General features: G+C 34.5%; 1 protein-coding gene and 1 long non-coding RNA gene across 5 annotated transcripts in view; one reads left to right on the top strand and one right to left on the bottom strand.

The window, feature by feature from the left end:
- Positions 1 to 1,332, bottom strand: part of LOC111086466 — a 32,439-nt gene extending 31,107 nt beyond the window's left edge. The window contains exon 1 of the long non-coding RNA XR_002611189.1: positions 1,143 to 1,332. This is a non-coding gene — a long non-coding RNA (uncharacterized LOC111086466). The remainder of the gene's footprint in view (positions 1 to 1,142) is intronic.
- The window catches only part of LOC106462220 (ras-related and estrogen-regulated growth inhibitor-like), a 106,368-nt gene that overhangs the window by 36,932 nt on the left and 55,893 nt on the right, over positions 1 to 13,543 (top strand). The gene's annotated exons all lie outside the window — the stretch shown is intronic.

Here is a 13,543-nt window from a genome sequence, read left to right as displayed (position 1 = left end):
GACGTTATCATACCCAGAACTTAGTCTAAACTAATCAGTCGTAGATACTCTACCCGTTTAGTACTTACTTACCCAGTCCCACCATCAATCATGTCTAGGGCAGCATACGTCATTTTAACGAATGTATATGTTTCTGGGAGCCAAACAAAAGCTGCTGATTCGCAATCATTATACTGCATCCGTTTAGTACTTACTTACCCAGTCCCACCTTCAATCATGTCTAGGGCAGCATACGTCATTTTAACGAATGTATATGTTTCTGGGAGCCAAACAAAAGCTGCTGATTCGCAATCATTGTACTGCAAGTAAGGCACATAGACTTCCAATCTGTTTTATTAGGCTTAACTTATAAACTAGATCTGCTTAATGAAGACTGAGCTTGGTGACCTTTGCCAATGGTATCTTATCTTTAATGGGAGTAGGTTGTGAAGTCAATACAACAGCTTGCTAAAGTTCTTCCTACAGTTAACAACTCGTGTGTTAAGCATAAATTTAAAAGTAACCTGGACAGTTATATAATCGTTTAAGGTTAATTCCTATTTCTTAGTTAGAAGGTAAATAGAAATAGAAAAAGTTATAGTACAGAGACTTTCCTATGTTAACCCTCTCTCATTCTCATTCGGGAATACCTCTTTTTAACCATAACAGTATACGTAAGCGCTTACGTCAGCAATGTAAATCACCACAAGTGTTTACTGCTACTTTAGGAATAACTATAGGAAAAGTTAGTTTCTCCCAACTTTGATTTGAAATATCTTGAATATTTTAACTAGAATTTTTCTTTGTGGTTAAATTCCTTATGACAAAAAGATAAAGAAAATAAAGTTGGTTGGATGAAATATCTACTCACTAGAATTAATGTAAATCTAAATAGTTTACAGAACGTATCATTATTTTTTAAAAGGTGATAAACCTATAAATTGAAATTTTAAGAATTAAAAGACATAAAAATTTAATTATTAAGTACGGTAGTACTTAATAGTAGGGATTGACAAGGTTTCCAAATAAAACCGACCATTCAAAGTATTGGTTACGATATATTATGCGCATATATACTAATAACGCGCTAGAAAGGTCTTTAACATTTCCGGTATAATAATTCAAAAATTTCTAAAACAGCAACTTTTTCATCTACTACCTACCTAGCTATCTGATCACGTCAGGAGGCTAGCCCAAGACGGCTTGGACTATCACTACAAGATTTCTCTGGCTTACTTGACTGGTCTGTGGGTATCTGCTTTTCATATTCCGATAAATATATACAGATTTTTTTGTAAATGGTAGGTATATCATGCACGTACTTAAATATCTTTTCAAACCAACAGATGGCGCTACATATCGATGGATAGACACGTGATAGTTTCTAAAGGTAAAGTATATACTTTATACAAGTGTAACATAAAAGTAAACAAACAAGAGTATTAAAAAACTATGAATTTTAAAATGAAGTAGGGATCCCGCTGCAAAAAAAGTAATGAAACAAGAATTAGAACCACAATCACAAGTTTATAAAATTTAATCCCTGCTTTGGCAGCTTTATTCACTTATCTGTAGGCCAAAGTAAGGATTAAATTTTATAAAATTGTGATTGTGGTTTTAATTATTGTAACAGTTATAGCTATCCGAGATATGGCTGTACTGAAAATTTATAGATGTTATGTTCATTTCATGGGCATATTAAAACTGAACAAATAAATAAGAAAAAAAAATAAAATTGTAATGGAAGTAGAGATCGTTGGTTATTCATAGAATTACTATAAGAAGTATCCAAAACAAAATAAATGCTGCAATATAAAGTACATAACCAAGTAAAGTGATACTGAAGCAGTCTAAATTTGCCAACCAAAGCAGGGATTGAAAATCGTTTCAAAATCTATCCAACTTGTATCACTTTACTTGTTTGTGTACATTTTATTGCAGCATTTATTTTGTTTTTGATACTTCTTATAGCAATTCTACGAATAATCAACGATTTCTACTTTCTGTTAAAATATGAATATTTTTTTTCCTATTTGTACCTAATAGCAGAGCTTATATTTAAATTATTCATTGATTATTAAAATTACAACCTCAATATTCTTGTAAGATATCCAGTATGGTAGATAACAGACAGAAAGATAATTTACCCTTTCTATAGAAGAACTAATTGCTTAGTTAATACGTGTCAAGATCTATTTAGGTATCTAACATATAGTTAATACGTGTAAAGATCTATTTAGGTATCTAACGTACAGTTAATACATGTCAAGATCTATTTAAGTATCTAACGTATAGTTTGTCAATCTCAAGCCACATTATAAATAATTTTCGCTGCTATACAGTCTTCTCGATTTTATTTCCCTATTTTTTGTTTGTTAAGAACAAAGCTACACAATGAATTATCTATTGCCACCACAGATATCAAAACCCGGTTTTTTAGTGTTTTAAGCTTTCAGACTTACCGCTGTGTCACTAGAGGCTTTTCTGTGTGTCTGTTGTGTGTTGACAAAAATGGATTAAAAATGAATGTTAGTAATAATATTTTTATTATTTGGCGGTCTTTTCAAGTTATTCTAACCTCTTTCTTTTGTTGGTTTGTTTTAATGCAAAGCTGCAAAACAGATTACCGGAGCTGTGTCCACCACAGCTCTCGAACCTCGAACTTCGGTGTTATAAGACTTCAAGGTTACAGCTGAGCCACCAAAAGCACCTCTTTCATTACGGTGACAATTGACAGTACAATGAAGTTCTATAATATACGCACACATATACACAAGTACCCTCACAAACACACACACGCGTACACAAGCACCCTCTCTCTCTCACACACACACATATATATATATATATACATATACATACATATATGTAAATTTCTTATTTTCTAATTATTTTCGGGTTGAAATAAGTCCTGGTGGGTTCACGTTTTATCTATTTATCCTGTCTAGAGAAAAAGTGTCATACACCAAAGAAATAATCGTATCTCTTCAGGTGCTTTCGTCTCTTGCTCGTTATGCCATTACTCATGCTACTGCTGGGTTGGCTGTTATTTTTGGTATTGCTATTGTTGTTATTTAAAGGTATTTCCTGTAGTTGGAACCGAAGTGTTACGCGAATCCTCGGAAACGTGTACATAAGACAGTCCTGTAAACAACAAAAAAGAAATGTTGACAACTGTCCTATCTCAGTGCCATCTACTGCTCCTTTCTGTTTTTAAAGTGCTCACATGTCGATAGAGGGCCTATTTATAGTGCTTTGTCACGTTATATATCACGTTTGATATATTCAAGTTTTGCATTTCTGGCATAATAGTAGTCAACACTTGGATTAATTTACGAAAACACGATGTTAGTTTTCTGAAGGCTTCTACAGACAGATTTATGCAAGAACATTTCTAAAGTATATATTAATGTAGTATAAACCCTATGATAAATCATCCTTCTGTATCAGGTTTCAAGAAATCTGGTGGTGGCGTGGTCTGAAAGAATGTGAATATGCGTGGGAGGTATTGACCCGAGAGTGTGTGTGGTTAGAACTAATATATTTGAATGTATGTCCTGTCAAGATGTACATAGTTGGTTTCGGTGCCAACAGAACAACAGATTTATTATATCCGCGATAGAAATGTTATCTAACACATGCACCTTATAGAATACTTTGGATAACCACACAATGCACCTTGTATTATATGTAGTTGTCTCTAAGATGTATTTTGGATTAGTATTTATTTAATATAAATATTTTATTTTGTAAATTGTGTGCCTGGTATAAATTCAGCGCTCGATCCCAATTGTGCCCAGAAAACACACCAATCAAATACGTACTTCGTAAAGTGTAAAATGTGTAAATATACAGTACTTTCACTGTTACTTGATAATTGTCACGTAAAACAGTTATGTTTAGATGTATTTCATAAAACACTATTTGGTTTTTACACCAGCTCCTTAACCCTAGGTCTATGAGGACCCCATACCTTCTTTAAATACATTTTTCTTAAACTATTCATAATCCTCCCAATGGCTCAGCGGTAAGTCTGAAGACTCATAACGCTAAAGACAGGGATACCACAGCACATACAAGTTCACCATGTAGCTTTGCTCTTAACGACAAATAAATCGACAGAAAGTATTTATATATTAAATTGCATGTGGGTTCATAATATTATTGGTTACAGAGTCCCCAATAACACATGAACGATAAGAAAAACTAAAGGAAAATACCCTCACCATTGCATTTAATTCTACTAATTAGTGGTGGGATTTTCCTATGTACTTTATATAGAAAATTCATGAATTTCGGTCAGTTCTTTAAAATGAGTAACACAACAGGCAAAATTTAAAACTACCCAATAGAATGGACCTCACCGGTAACGAACGGTATAAAAACCGGTCGATAATTTCAAGATCAATCTGTTTACACAATTTCAGACACTTCAACATTTTAAATTTATACTGAAGACTACTGTACTGAATACATCTTGCTTTAATTATGTTTCATGTCTGACTCAGATACTAGTCACAACTAATTAGACTTCATACATCTGGGGTTCTTAACATTTACAATTAGAAAACGTTTTTCTGTACTAATATTACAGCTACATTTCGTTTTCTGATTGAATATTGGATTGATTCATTACATAACAATATTATTATAACTTGTTAATTTAAAAGGGGGAATAGGGATCGTAAAAGAGAAATACAGAAACGAGATGACTAGCTTAAAGTGAAAATGCAGTCGCAATAAATTAAACAAACAAGCTTAGGGTTTGAGACACAAGATAAATAAAAAATTGGGAATTTAAGAACCTGCAAATATGGATAGTAAAGAGGATAAGCATACAAGGCTGCAGATACTGTAGACATTACTTACTCAAGCTAAAAATCCCTATTTGTACTTTACCAAATGTAATTCTAGCTAACAGCATGGAGTCAAAATAGAAATTTGTAGCTGTTACTCTTCCTCCTCTCCACTGGCCATAGTAAAGCCTGTCACGGTTTTGGTGCAGCTCGCCAGATTTCCTTTTTGAGTGATATTCTACAAGGTCAAAAACGTGTTAATCAACAATTATGAGTTGATTATGTTAATATACCTCCCTCTCTCCATTTTTGATGGAGTTTGGGTCGTGACACTTCTACGACCCTCTTCCACTGTGATGACCTTAAACTCTGGTGGTCTTTCGCTGCTGCATACTTTATTTGAAATTAATTATTTTCTAAATGCAATCTATAACTACAAAAGTTCTGCTTCAATTTCGTCAAGAGTCGCCATTTCCTGCTTGCACGATTTTTGTCAATCCTTATAATCAGCTTCAACAATGGCTACTCTATCTGCAGTATCTATACAATTCGCAATCAGTCAGTGTGGGCTAAAATTCGACACTTATGATCGGCAATCACAATGATTGCCGATCCGATGCTCGAAACTGAGCTTAATACTATCTTTTAAACTACGACTGAAAGATATCCGTTGTGGTCGACTAGCTGATACGGTTCATAATGATTTACTGTATCTATTGACTATTTCATTGCATTAGTTCGAGATGCAAATCTTTAAGCTGTAGCTAGAGATTGTCATGGAGATTTATTTGAGAATATAGTGAGTATTTATAGTTTCTCTGTAACTAAATTATCCATATATTATGCATAGCAATGGGAATACATATGCCTAGACTAAGACACAACCCTCACTAAGCGCGTATAAAATTTTATCAGTAGAAAAGCAGCCTTCTTCAAATAAAACATATACATCTGAAACATCGCTTTAAATAAAACTTCGTATCTTTTGAATTAATTATTCTATGAATATGTGTAATAAAACTTAATATCATTTGAATTGATTTTTTTACTCCTTCACTTCACATATAATATAGGGATTGGCTCCTTAAAGACACCGATTATATAGTGCAAAAAGCATTGAGTATCTACATGTTACAGTAATCTAATGTTAATCTATTATTGGCTGATAATTCCTGTTTCACCCAGCACTTAAGCTTCTTAAAGGAACACCAGATGTTTGTTAGAAAACTAGCTTCAAGGGGTTATGATACCATCATTCACGCTAGAATTATGATGTTTTAGCTTATGAAAAATATAGAAATAACTTTAAAAGTACCCTACGCAATGCGCAATGATCCATTTAGTAATGTTGTCCAGGTTTTGCTGTAGGCTTGCGGAACAACAACAATAATAATAATGAAACAAATGTGCGATCCCTATTATGATATTTCAAACCGTTTTTGTGGAATATATATTTGCATAAATATATATTTTTTCCCATATCGGTCCAATTTACAACAATACATGGTAACTCCTATTGGTTAAATAATTTTCTCTTAATGCTAGCAATGAAGGGGACCGACCGCGGCCCAGTATTAGCGTGCCCCGACTGTGGATCTGTGGTACCGGGATTACTCCCCGGTATTAGCGTGCTCCGACTGTAGATCTGTAGTACTATGATTACTCCCCAGTGTTAGCATTCCCCGATTGTGAATCTGTGGTACCGTGATTGCTCCCCAGTGTTAGCGTGCTCCGACATTGGATCTGTGGTACCCTTATTACTCCCCAGTGTTAGCATTCCCCGACTGTGAATACGTGGTACCGTGATTGCTTCCCAGTGTTAGCGTGCTCCGATATTGGATCTGTGGTACCATGATTATTCCCCAGTGTTAGCATGCTCCGACATTAGATCTGTGGTACCCTTATTACTCCCCAGTGTTAGCATTCCTCGACTGTGAATAGGTGGTACCGTGATTGCTCCCCAGTGTTAGCGTGCCCCGACTGTAGATCTGTCGTACCATGATTATTCCACAGTGTTAGCGTGCCCCGATATTGGATCTGTGGTACCATGATTATTCCCCAGTGTTAGCGTGCCCCTACTGTGGATCTGTGGTACCATGATTATTCCCCAGTGTTAGCGTGCCCCGGACTGTGCATCTGTGGTACCGTGATTGCTTCGCATTTCGGGATCGTTGGTACGTTATAAGAGTGATGGTCAAATCCCACTACTGAACTGATTTGTTTGTCATAAAACACAATGCTACACAATGGACTTTCTGTGCTGTGCCCACCATGAGTATCGAAACCCGGCTTTTAACGTTATAAACAGCCACTGAGGGGCTTCACTTAGAGTAGCCCACGAGTTGGCAGTGGGTGGTTTTGACTAGATGCCTTCACTCCATTACGTCAAAATTAGGTATGGCTAGCACAGATAGCCCTCGAAGTCGTTTTACGCGCAACTCAACGAACAACAACATCGTTAATGAAGTAGTTGCGCAAATTTTGTGCCCAGATTTAGATCTCGTCAGAACACTGTTAATTGTTTATAACGAAGCCTTATCTAATTCAATTTATAAAATTAACTAATTAGAATGATTAATAACAGTCCTTTTCCTCGTTATAATTAACGAACATATTCTCTGGGATTGTCTAAACTTTTGCAGTGATCTGGTTGAACATCCAAACAGCGCCATCTTTTAATGGACATAAATATTAATTTAACTCCTTTTTTAATTTGACTTTAAAAAAGAGAGAGAGAGAATGTTAATAGGAAGATATTTTCTTGAAAATAAATTCATCAAATTACCAAACCAAATAATCTTGACTCTTACACCTAGAAGCCTAAAAAATAAAGTACCAACTCTTGAACAAAATTCAGAAATATTATCCCTCACACAACCATAGAATCCATTAATGTGTTTAATTATAGTTCAAGAACAATACTTGAACCTTACTGAAGTAAATGGCTAGACTGATGTTTGTTATCTACGGGGCTAACCCTCGCTGATACTAGATCATTTACTTGTTTCCGTCTGCCTGTGATCATCTACGAACATTCCTAATATGATTGTCTTAATCATGATCTTAATGAGTTTTGTCTAGACTTTGCTCTATTGCCCCCTGTGTTATTACGGATGTTGTTTCAATTACCATATTCGTGTTTCAGAAGCTCTTCTCATTTAATGCAGTGCCACACAAATTAGACACACCCGTGGAGTCACGAGCCAAATAACCAGTTTAATAATGACGTACATAAAAAATAAAAACATCTTACTAATATTAATTTAAAGATGGACGTTCCACCCTGTTCTATTCGAAGCCTTACTAGAACGATTAGGCGTCAATAAATAGTGAAGATATTATGAGCAAAGTTTCATCAAAAGTTGATAACGAACAAGGAAATAGGAAGTGTTGAATGCATTTACGAAGTCTGAAGAAAGTTTTGTTTAATTTAAATCTATAAATAGTTTCTTAAAGGTCAATGGCGACTTTCCAAGCAATAATCAGAAACACCCCACACGTGAAGTACTTTTGAATAAGGCCAACACCTCACACGAAAAGAATACTTTTAAATAAGGCTAAGTGAGGCATGAATTTTCATTAGCTTGCTAGCATCACACGTACTTTTTCCCTTAAATCTATTAGGGTTATCTTTGTTAGTTGGCATTCGCATTCTCTGACTCAAACAATTCCTTTAAGCTAAACAAAGTTAGGCTAACTTGCTTGTTTTGTTTGTGTTGAATTTCGCGCAAAGTTACACGAGGGCTATCTGCGCTAGCCATCCCTAATTTAACACTGTAAGACTAGAGGGAAGGCAGCTAGTCATTACCACCCACCGCCAACTCTTAGGCTACTCTTTTACCAAAGAATAGTGGGATTGACCGTCACACACTATAACGCCCCACGGCTGAAAGGGCGAGCATGTTTTGGTAGGACGGGGATTCGAACCCGCGACCCTCAGATTGTGAGATGAGCGCCCTAACCACGTGGCCATGCCGGGCCGGCTAACTTGCATGCGTAGTCTAAAACACGTTTTGGTCAAATGTTGGATATGCTGAATTATTATTGTACCAGCATTACTTAGAACTATAATATAAAATACAAGTAACTTTATTATGTATTGATATCTTATTCCAGATACTCCATCACAAAAATTCAAAAGCTTTGAAGAACCAATGCCATGTTTTTCTGTTTTGTTTATAACACCAATGGAACGAGTAGTAAAATTTCAAATCGTTTTTCTGTTTCTTTGTTTTTTTCAGTCAGGAAATGGTTTTCCCTCTTCATTCACCGATTTACTTATGTCGTATTGTCAATCAATTTTTTCTCTGACTAAGTATTCACAATATCCAAAATATTATTAGTTTAAATCAATCGAAGCGCTGTAAAAACCCACTACACAGTTCGGATGATTTGCCCATATTCGCCCCATCCCCGCGGGGGTTCAGCGATAAGTCTGAGCACTTATAACGCTAAAAATTGGGATGCGATACTCGCGGTAGGTACAGTCCATTGTGCAACCTTGAGCTTAATAACAAACAAACAAACTGCTCGTGTTCTTAATTTCTGCTTCTCACTTGTACGGGTAGCAGGTTAAATAATTTGGCAGAAGATGGCGTTTTATATTCACATTCTAAACTTGTACACTTTTTTTCATGGAATTCAGTTATAAATGTGAAAAATACTCTATTTTAGAATTTTTTATATATCTTCCGTCCTCTATTGGGCAATTAATAAAATTAACAAAAGCTCTGAAAATACTTTCCATATCATAAAATACAAATTAACAAAAGCTGCGAAAAGGTTTTCCATATCATAAAATGCCAATTAACAAAAGCTCAAATATACAGCAAGGGACAAACTTAATTCCTTTGACTTGCTATATTCTAAATAATTACTTACACTCACTGTTCATAGCCAGCATAAAAACAGCTCAAAAATTAGCTCTTAAAATGTATTTTAAAGGTTCATATATGTGTTCTCTCTCTAGGATGTATTTCAATGGTTCATATATGTGTGTATGTGTTCTCTCTCTAGGATGTATTTCAATGGTTCATATATGTGTGTTCTCTCTAGGATGTATTTCTAAGGTTCATATATGTGTGTTCTCTCTAGGATGTATTTCTAAGGTTCATATATGTGTGTTCTCTCTAGGATGTATTTCAATGGTTCATATATGTGTGTGTTCTCTCTAGGATATATTTCTAAGGTTCATATATGTGTGTTCTCTCTAGGTATACCACCTTTTTTAACAGGGGACGAGGCAGTTTGTTTTTAATGACAAAAACAACAATTCTTTAACTTTAAAACACAACTTCGTAATTACTGAATACCAAAATAAATTATTAAGCATACTTATAGATACTTACAATGTTGAATAGTGCATAAAGCCAATGTTATACAATTGTTTGTATTTTTAAAAAGTCGTGAGCACATTTCAAACACTGGGTATACACCTCTGCAGATTGTGGGGAAGTTATGTTTTCAAATACATATATGTCTTACGTTATACTTAGAATAAGTACTTTTCTATTGTCCTTTTATGAATTAAAATGGCTCTCACAATAAGCAATAAAAAATACACAAAGGTTGCACCACATCGTTGCGTATTTTTAAAAATGTAACCTATTAAACTAAACAGTATTGAGTAAAAAAAAATTAATGAAATGTTGACGGCTCAGCATGGACAAAATGTAATTCTAGGTTCTCATGAATGAAAACAAAGAAGAATGTGTAATGATATGTCAACCACACTATATCTGCTAAATCCAATGCCGACGAGGCCTTTCGCCCGATACCAGGGCTAACCAGGCCGATTAGGATGCGATAGACATAGTAGTGGTCGAAGCACTGTAACTCTTACGGTTGAGCCCCCCAGTGGCACAGCGGTATGTCTGCGGACTTACAACGGTAGAATCCGGGTTTCGATACCCATGGTGGGCAGAGCACAGATAGCCCATTATGTAGCTTTGTGCTTAATTATAAACAAACAAACTTACGGTTGAATAATATTGAATAAAAATAATTAACTCAAACTCAGTTTGATTACCATGTAACCTATTAAACTTTAGCAATATTGAGTCCAAAACAAATAATGCAATCTTTATGACTAAATATGACCAAATATTAAGTAGTACTTAGTAAAAAACTGACTGTAACTTGATCGCGTATTATGATTAAAATTTGACTTGTTTATATAAATTATTACCGAATAAAAAAATTGATTGAAACTTTGGATGACGTATTTCGGTCAACATTTGACCTATTAAGATTAAATAATACCAAGTAAAAACATTGATGGAAATGTGGTGACACATTATGGTCAAAATGTGACCACTTGTTAAACTTGAGAAGAATTTATTCTTTGTATATTAGTATTTGAATAAAAGAAAAAAAAATTACATCATTGTACCCTTTTAAATAAATAAAATAAAAACTAAAATAAATTAGTTTTATTTATATTCAAAGCAACCGGTTGGTTGGAAAATAATTAACACAGTTGTGATCTTAACGTTCCCCATGTGCAGAGTAGTTTTCGTCTCAAAATACTCTTCCAAGTTTGTGAGTTTTATGATTTCCTAAACCTTTCCCAGTGCATCTTCTACTCGAAAAGCTTAAAAGATGTAAGGACTATTAACTGAAGAAAAATGGGCTTTATTAACATAAACGCGGCTGTTTTACCTCCTGTCGAAATATTTTTCTTATTTTCTTGCCAAAAATATTCACCTAAAGTTGGCAACTTGCTAGTGGCTGCTCCATATTTTATGTTTTTGTCCATGTATTATTATTTTTAAAGTTTCATACATAGAATATGGCTCCTGATTTCCCAATCTTCAAAATGGCTGTTAGCTCTCTACTTGAACATATATATATATATATATATATTATATAGCATGAACACGCACTTTTAAGCAAGCTATCAAAAGGACCGTTAACATTTTAGAGGATATTTTATCTTCATCGAACCTTGGTGTTACCATGGTTACGCAGTTTTCTTGGTATCAGTATTTTACACAGAGGGAAATGAAATCGAAATGGACAAAGTAAGTTTCGTAGAGCACTTCTTATTTCTGGCTTTTAAAACCTTTTAGAGCCTCATGCTATGAGCCAGCACAGTTGATACATCAACACCTAATTTAGGTTGAAAGACACTAAAAGATGTTCAGTAACTAGATATACTAGAAAAGAAACGATTAAAAATACTTTATATTAGCGCAGGTGGTAGACACTTTTCTACTCGCCTTTTATTAGCGCAGATGATAGACACTTTTTCTACTCTTCGTCCATACGATGTAATAGTAGAGAAACAATTTTCGGAACTATCTGTGAGTTTTCAATCAACGATCTTAGAATATTTGTATTATGTCCTTTATAAAGAATGGTAAATATATATGTATACACACAAAGGTGTGAAAGTTTATTACGGCATCTCAATATATATTTTATAAGGCACGTGTAAGTCTTATCATTGTATCATTGATTTACTATAAAATTGGATTTGTGATTATAGAGACTTAATATTACAAGAAACTATTACAAAGTTAGTACACGCGCATGATGCATTTAAGCCTTAAATGCTAATATTTAGTATAGTCACTTTTGGCATGAATAACAGCTTGGCTTCTTTGTGCCAATATATTTAAGTGTTTTTTTTTTGCGATGTCTCTAGTGTAATTTCATTTCACTTCTTATTGAAGAAGTGTCCAGGAACTTTCTTTACAGTTGATGCTTTGTGAAGCATGAAGTTCAACAAATAACAAATTTGTTCTCTCTGGTTAAGGACTGGCCATTTCATTCGCTGAAGATCGCCTGAGTTTTCTGTCTTTGAAAATTAAACCCGAAGTTTTATAGTCGTATGTTTGGGGTCGTTATCACCTTGAAATATTAAATTCTGTCCAATCAGCTTCTTCACAGAGGGTCTTATATATATATAACATCTCTTTCAATGAGCCTCTTTTCTCGGTCCCGGTTATAATTGTCTGATGTTATAAGACTGGGTTTCCTTTTACCTTTCCAATATGTATCTCACAGTTCTTGTTGAACAGCTGAGGTCCTTTGTAGTTTGTCCTAAACTTCAAACAGCATCATTTAAGGATTTGAATCTGTCAAAGGGTGTCAGTCCTTTTTCTTTTGGCATTTTGATGGCAACATTTTAGAAAGAAAAAAATCAACCCTTATACACCTACATGTACCTGCACGAAAAACTTAAGATGTTAAAACTGTCGAATTTTTGTCAGTGATGAAGGATACATAAACTAATGACAATCACGCGTAACAATTTTGAATTTACATGAGAAATCTTGAACGACTTAAAAAACATCTGCAACACTTAATCATTCGTGCTTATGTGTTGCTTTTATCTTACGCATTTAATTAATTTAAAATTTTACCAAATGAAAAGCATGCATGAAATAAGAAAATCAATAATTTCCCTATTTGACGGTTTTCCAACATTTTCAATCAAAAAGATTATATTTTATGTATGGTGTTCTGAGTTTTCTGTTACTCACCACAGTGATTCTATATTTATGTTTACGTATAATAAATACTCCAACAATATATGAAGCCTGATCTTGTTCCTTCAATCTTCTCTTGTCCAGGAGTAACTGGAGAGAGGGGGGGATTTTCCGAAACTGGTATAACTCAGGAACAAATAGTCAATCGAATGATAGATTAGGCTTCATATTAATTCTTAATAATTCTTTCATATAGGCACAACAAACTGCTTCCCAGTGGCACAGCGGTAAGTCTGTGGACTTACAACGCTAGAAACCCGGGTTTCGATACCC

Source organism: Limulus polyphemus, unplaced genomic scaffold (assembly GCF_000517525.1).
Source record: "Limulus polyphemus unplaced genomic scaffold, Limulus_polyphemus-2.1.2 Scaffold1120, whole genome shotgun sequence".
Lineage (NCBI taxonomy): Eukaryota > Metazoa > Arthropoda > Merostomata > Xiphosura > Limulidae > Limulus > Limulus polyphemus.
The sequence above is the reverse complement of the archived record's forward strand: the minus strand, read 5'-3'. Positions and strand labels throughout refer to the sequence as shown.